Source organism: Crocodylus porosus, unplaced genomic scaffold, assembly GCF_001723895.1.
Source record: "Crocodylus porosus isolate Cpor-Errol unplaced genomic scaffold, CroPor_comp1, whole genome shotgun sequence".
NCBI classification, from domain to species: Eukaryota; Metazoa; Chordata; order Crocodylia; family Crocodylidae; genus Crocodylus; species Crocodylus porosus.
In genome coordinates, this window is record NW_017728948.1 from 11,223,540 (window position 1) to 11,230,381 (window position 6,842).

At 44.7% G+C, this 6,842-nt stretch overlaps 1 long non-coding RNA gene across 1 annotated transcript in view; it reads right to left on the reverse strand.

The window, feature by feature from the left end:
* Window positions 1–6,574: 6,574 nt before the first annotated feature.
* LOC109321925 overlaps window positions 6,575–6,842 on the reverse strand; it is a 4,565-nt gene continuing 4,297 nt past the window's right edge. Inside the window, exon 3 of the long non-coding RNA XR_002104224.1 lies at window positions 6,575–6,633. This is a non-coding gene — a long non-coding RNA (uncharacterized LOC109321925). The remainder of the gene's footprint in view (window positions 6,634–6,842) is intronic.

Consider the following 6,842-nt stretch of genomic DNA (forward strand, 5'->3'; position numbering starts at 1 on the left):
CGGACTAGATGATCTGCTCAGGTCCCTTCCGACCCTAGAAACTATGAAACTATGTAAAACCCTCTGGCCTCATTGGGCAGAGGAAGCAGGGGATTCTTCAGGCAGAATGGGAGAAAGACTTCAGTGTGGCACTCCCTAACTGGACAAGGCCAGGGTGATGCCATGCAAAGAGAGAACAGTCAAGAAGCTCTAAAATGTATAAGCACTCACCAGCTCATAAGTAAACTACCATTTGTTTCTACACGTGTCAGCAGCAAGAAGAATATCAGGAAAAGTGTGGATGCCTTACTGAATAGGGGAGGCAACCTAGTGGCAGATGATACGGAAAAGGCTGAAGTATTCAATGCCTTTTCCGCCTCAGTCTTCACAGGCAAGGGCAGCTCCCAGACTACTGCATGAGACAACACAGTTTAGGGAGAAGGTGAGCGGCCAACACTGGTGAAAGAACAGATTTGGGACTATTTAGAGAAGCTTAGATGTTTAAAAGTCCCTGGCTCCCGCAATACATCAAAGGGTGCTGAGGGAGCTGACTGATGTGATTGCAAGGTCACTGGTCGAAAATTTGTGGTGGTCGGGAGAAGTCCTGGATGATTGGAAAAGAGCAAATATAGTGCCCGTCTTGAAGAAAGTGGATTCAAAGTACTACAGACTGATCAGCCTCACTCCAGTTCCTGCAAAAAACTACAGAGCAGGTCCTCAAGGAATCTCTTTCTAAGCACTTGTAGAAGAAGGTGATTAGGAACAGTCAGCATGGATTTACCAAGGACAAGTCCTGCCTGACCAACCTGATTGTCTTCTGTGATTAAATGACTGGCTCTGTGGGTATGGAGAGACCACCAGTGGAGGTGATACGCCTCAATTTTAGCAAGGTCTCCAACATTTTCACTAGCAAGCTAAGGAAGTATGGGTTGGATGAATGGACTGTAGAGTGGATAGAAACCTGGCTGGATCATTGGTCTCAAAAGGAGCCCACCAACATCAATGACTCAATGTCTAGTTAGCAGCAGGTAGGGTCTACTTAGCAACAGGGGTTGGTCCTAGGACTGGTTTTGTTCAATATCTTTATCAACAACTTGGAAGATGGGATGGTGTGGACCCTCGGCAAGTTTTCAGATGATGCCAACCCAGGGCGAGTAGTAGGTATGCTGGAGGGTAGTGCTGGGATTCAGAGAGATCTTGTCAAATTGGAGGACTGAACCAAAAGAAATCTCATGATGTTTAATAAGGACAAGTGCAAAGTCCTTCTTAGGATGGAACAATCCCATGCACCGCTATAGGCTGGGAAGTGGCTGGCTAAGCAGCAGCTCTTCAGAAAAGGACCTGGGGGTTACAGTGAACAAGAAGCTAAGTATGAACCAACAGTGTGCCCTTTTTGTGATGAAGGGTAATAGCATACTTGCTTGCATTAGTAGGAGCATTGCCAGCAGATCAAGGGAAGTGGTTATTCCCCCCTATTCAGCACTGGTGAGGCCACATCTGGAGTACTGTGATCATTTTTGGGCCCCCCACTACAGAAAGGATGTGGACAAATTGGAGATAGTCCCGTGGAGGACAGTGAAAATGGTGAGGGGGTGGGGCATGTGACTTCTGAGAGAGGCTGAGAGAACTGGGTTTATTCAGTCTGGACAAGAGAAGACTGAGAAGAGATTAATATCAGCCTTCAACTACCTGAAGCGGGGTTCCAAAGAGGAGGGAGCTAGACCTTTCTCAGTGGTGGCAGATGACAGAACAAGGAGCAACGGTCTCAAGTTGGAGAAAGGGAAGTTTAGGTTAGATATTAGGAAAAACTTTTTCACTAGGAGGGTAGTAAAGCCCTGGAACAGGTTACCCAGAGATACTGTGGAATATCCATTCTTGGAGGTTTTTGGAGACCTGAGTAGACAAAGCTCTAGCTGGGATGATCTAGTTGGGGACGGTCCTGCTTTGAGTAGGGTGTTGGACTAGATGACCTCCTGAGGTCCTTTCCAATCCTGATTTTCTATGATTCTATGAAGGTGAGCTAGGCCGGTTTGGGGGAGAAGAAGCTGCTGGCAGCTGCCTGCTAAAGAGTGGCATCTCCTTCAAGGAAGAATGAGTTGCAGATAGTGAAAAGGGAAGCCTGTGTAGAGGGGAGAGAGAGGGAGAATTGCCCCAGTATCTGGAAACTCCTCTCTTTTTCTTTTCTTCCCCTTTTTTCTTTAGAAGTTTAAGGGAGTAATATTGGGGAAACGAGTATTGGTTCTTGGGTTTGCTGGCCAGGAGTAAGGCCTAGCAGTTTAAATAAGGTTGAAACCTGGGAGCTTCTAATACTGCCAGTTTTGGGCCAGGGTTGAGGCTTGCAACTTTCTGCTCCCTGTGCAGCTGTGACCCAAACTACCTTCAGCCTAGGCCTAGAGGGTGGGCCTGGTCTTTCCCCTTGTTTCTTTGATAGTCCTTTGCTCTAGCCATGCTGTGTGGTTGGGCTAGCTGTAGCCATTAATCAACTGGCTCCTTTTAGAGCTTTTCCTGAAGTTTGTTTCAGCAGGCTATATAAACTAGCCCAGAAGTTTTAGGCTGTGTGCATTCTGTCACTCCCCACATACACATACAGCCTCTCTGGGGGAGAAAAGATTGGCACGCTACCATTCTTCCAAGAGCAATGAGGGGCCCCTTGCTCTGCAAAAGGACCCATGATTTCTAGCAGCTTCCCCTGATGCAGTGCAACCTTGTAGTTAGTAGTGTTTTATACTGCATTTGATGTTTCCCCTTGTTTTCTGTAATAAATCTGTCTTTTGTATGTACACTGCTTGTGAGGAGGGTTTTTTGTTTATGCAGGACACCGTAACAATTCATTTAGTATGGCAGACTTACTGATTCAGCCCAGCTCAAACGCCTCAGACACTCTTCTTTTTGATTGGTGAAGCCCATCTACCAATCAGGTAATGGCTGGGCAGGGCCAGCCCCGCCCCTCACATGGAGGGGGTGCCATGAGCCTCCCAGACCTGACTGAAGCCTGCATTCTTCAGGTCCAGCAAGCCTTAGGAGGTGGAGCCTTCGGAGTGAATAAAAGAAGCTGCATGCCCAGTATGTGGGAGATGCGTCAAGGGACAAAGAAGCAGACTGGGCTAAGAAGAGCTAAGGAGAACTGCCTAGGGGGTGGAAGCAGTAGCCCAGAAGAGCCCTGGAAGACCTCCTCAGCAGGACCAGAGCAGCAAGTGGCTTTGGCTACAGCCCCAGCAGTGCACAAAGCGGTGCATGGGGCAGACCCTGGGAGCTGCAGAAGGCAATTTGGGTTCCTGGACACTTGGAGCATGCAGCAGTGCATGGAGCCACCAGACCCTGGGAGCCACACGTGGTCTGCTACTCTTGGCATGCAGCCAAGGACTCAGTGCACGCAGAGGTGCATGGCATCACAAATGCTGGGAGTGGTGCCAGGCTGCTCGGGTTTGCAACCCCTCCCTGGTGTGAGTCTGGGCACCTGGGAGGCACCAGCAGGGCGCGGTGGAGGTTCGCTGCTCTTGGTTTTAGGGCCCGCACGAGGCATCCCAAGCCCCAATGGAAGGCAGAAGGCAAGGCCTAGGTGTCAGGACACACACAAGGTGGCCCGAGCCCCAATTGAGGACAGAAGGCAGGGCTCTGGGCAACCTCAACAAACCACCTATGGCTCTGGGAGGCTTCCCAGCCTGGTCCCTGGATCAGTGAGTACCCAGGAAATGGATCCGCACAGGGTAGAAAGCCCTGAAAGGGGGTCCTGAGGGATCAGGGACCAGGTGGGCTCGTCTGCTGCTGAGGAGGTACTGGGACTCTCCTCCCCCGAGGAGGGTGCCATAGGTTGGCACCCTAGTGGAATGCCCAGTCTCAGCCACATGGGTTCCCTCGAAGGGGGGAAAAGACTTGCACCTCCCATTTTGTAAATAGTTATATAGATATATAGATATATACATATATTGTTATGCTCCAGTGTGGCCTGGGTTATGTCAGCAAGTTGAGGTTTATTTGTATCTAATTATTGTTATTGTTCTCATCTAAAGTTATGTATTGATACCTGTGTTTATCTGCCTAGCTGTGTTGTTGTTGTACATATTTACCAATACTTTCTTATAAATCTGTAAATATCTATATCATTTGTATATTAATAGCTATCTTTTTAAAGTTTCCTGTAAACATTAATAAATTTGTATATAGTTAAGCTATTCCTGGTCCTGGCCTGACTATAGGGAATAGAGGGAACTTGCCAGTATTTTACAGATACAGATCCCTCTGACTGTACTTCTGCCTAGCTACCTATCTCTTCTATTTGGAGAGGGGAGCACATAGGTGGGTGCGCCCAGGATACATGAGTGTTCCCAGATTTCTGGGTGGGGTCTCAAGCCATGTGTATAATTTATGAGGTACCCCAAAATGTGAACCTAGCCATTGTGCTACTGACTGGTGCTTAGGAGAAGGGTTACACATGTATTACTGTGTGATAGCATGTTACAGTGTCATCCTAAGTACATATTGCTGTGCATGGAAGAATTGGTACTGGCAACTTAATACTGATCTGATGTAATTTACAGTTGATCATTTGACTTAACAACATAAAAAGGGATCTGATCTTAAATTCTTTAAATTTCTCAGGAATTGGAACTTGTGGTAGAGGTGATATCTTTTGTTAGATCAACTAGATTTTTGCAAAAAAAATACTTTAAATTTCCTGTTGAATTATTCGCCATAAATCCTACCTTTCTTCTGAGCAGTGAACAATAGCTTGCTGCAAAATCTCCATAACAAATCAAACTTCAAGTTTCTAAGACCTGCTATTTTTTATATCATAATTTAAAGAGAGAAAGAGACATAAATTCTCTAAATAGACTTTTGCCTGGCAATCAAACTCCTTGGCATACCTCAGAACTCCTGACATTCAAGTTCATATTCTATCTATCACTTCAGAGACTCACCTGAAATTACTGAAAAATAATATAGTCTGGACACTTTCCTTTATAACAAATTACATTTTTTAATAAGGGGGAAAAACTGTGTTTCTTGGAAAAAAAAGTCACTAGTCCAGGTTAAAACAAAACTTATTTCTTAATCATTAGAACCCAAATATAAATATATTTGCTGGGACCAAATTCAGATGTGGTTATAGAAAAAAAATCACCTTTCCTTTCCTTCATTAATGCAGTAATGACTAAAGGTGAAACTGCATTTAGTTTATTATTTGCTTGTTTTTAGCTACCAAATGCAAGCCCGGTGCTTTAGTATAGTCTCAACTGGTTATTAGAATAATGTTATGCACTTTGATGCAAGAAAACAGGGATTTTAATAAGGTATCCTTCTGCACCCAAACAAATCTCATTTTCTTACGCACATAATATGCCATTCTTATGCCACACACATTTTTTTTTTTTATTGGAATAAAGACACAAAAGTTTGGATATTCCAGGATCAGAAATCTTGCAAGTTCACTTTTTTTCAAATTTATACCATGTCCCAAGAAATCACAATGCATGTTTGAAAGTTTACTGACTAAATGAATGCAAGACTACTCTGTCAGCATGTTAAGGCTAGTAAATATTGCTGACATTGCTCTTCTTGTACTAATTTCAACCAATTTAGCAATAATGTGATATATACTGCAAATTTGCAAGCAAAATACATCATGATTCATCTGGCTTTGAATGCCATCTTGCTGCAACTAAGAAGAATGTGCTAATATCCCAGCAAAATTCTCTAGGGTGTCTTTAGAAGCAGAGAAAGTCAGAGTTCCCTGCTTACAAAAATGGGCCCCCAGCAATTTCTGAGAACCCTACAAATTGCCAGGGGCACATCTCTGCCAACAGGGAACACACTGCCCATCAACCCACAAGATCAACAGGCAGGACAATGAGTGAAAGGGAAACTGGCATGGCATCAGAAAACATTTTGGTAAAGCTAAAAAATATACTGGGTCAATTTACACACAAATACAGAACATGGAATAAAAAAGCAAATAAAAGTAGAGTTTCTTGCATTAATTTAAATTTTATACATTAATTTTAAAACAAGGGTAGGCAAAATGGCAGATCCAGCTGGCGGTCAGACTTCATTACCCTTGTCTGTGTTGCTGCAATTGATTTCTATAGGGACTCCAGGAGCAGCCGAGCTGTGACAGCATAGGGCCAGGGTTTCCATGGAGATTTACCAAAGAAGTTCTGGCATGGCATACAGCTGGATGGGGAGCTGCTCTGGGACCAGGGCGGAGATTTTGTGTTGGTGACAGCGTGGTTTAGAGCTGGGGCAGGGCCACGATCTGCTGCTGCACACCTCTGCCTGGGGTGTGCATGCAGTGGACCTAGCTCTGGTTTGCGCTGTCACTGCCAAAAGATCCTGGCCCTGGCCCCCAAATAGCTCCTTACCCAGCAACGCACCCACCAGCACTGTTTGGACAGGTCTCCATGGAAATCTTTGCCCTGCGCCCTGGTCTCCCATGGAAGCCAGCTGCAGCAACGTGGGCAGAGGCTGCTGAGAAATGGAATTTGCTGGAAGCCTGATCTGGCCCATGGACCAGACTTTGCCTGCCCCTGTTTTAGATTTAAATTATTTGGAAGTACTCTTTGTAATCAAAGTATCTTTGCTATGTGAAGCCTCTTACCATTTTGTTGGATGTATTTGTTGCATTGCCTTCTTTAGAGATTCTTCCAACTTTGCAATCTGCATAACATATTCCAAGATGCAATACAGTTCAGTTAGTTTAATACACAATGTGATTGTCAAACACCTAATTTTATAAAGAAGTTATTATGTCTCAGTTATTTATTTTTAGATATTATACCCATGTCAGTATATTATGTACCATATATACCATATTCCATATACCATATTTCAATATACTATAACACATCCAGCAGGTAAACTGGGGG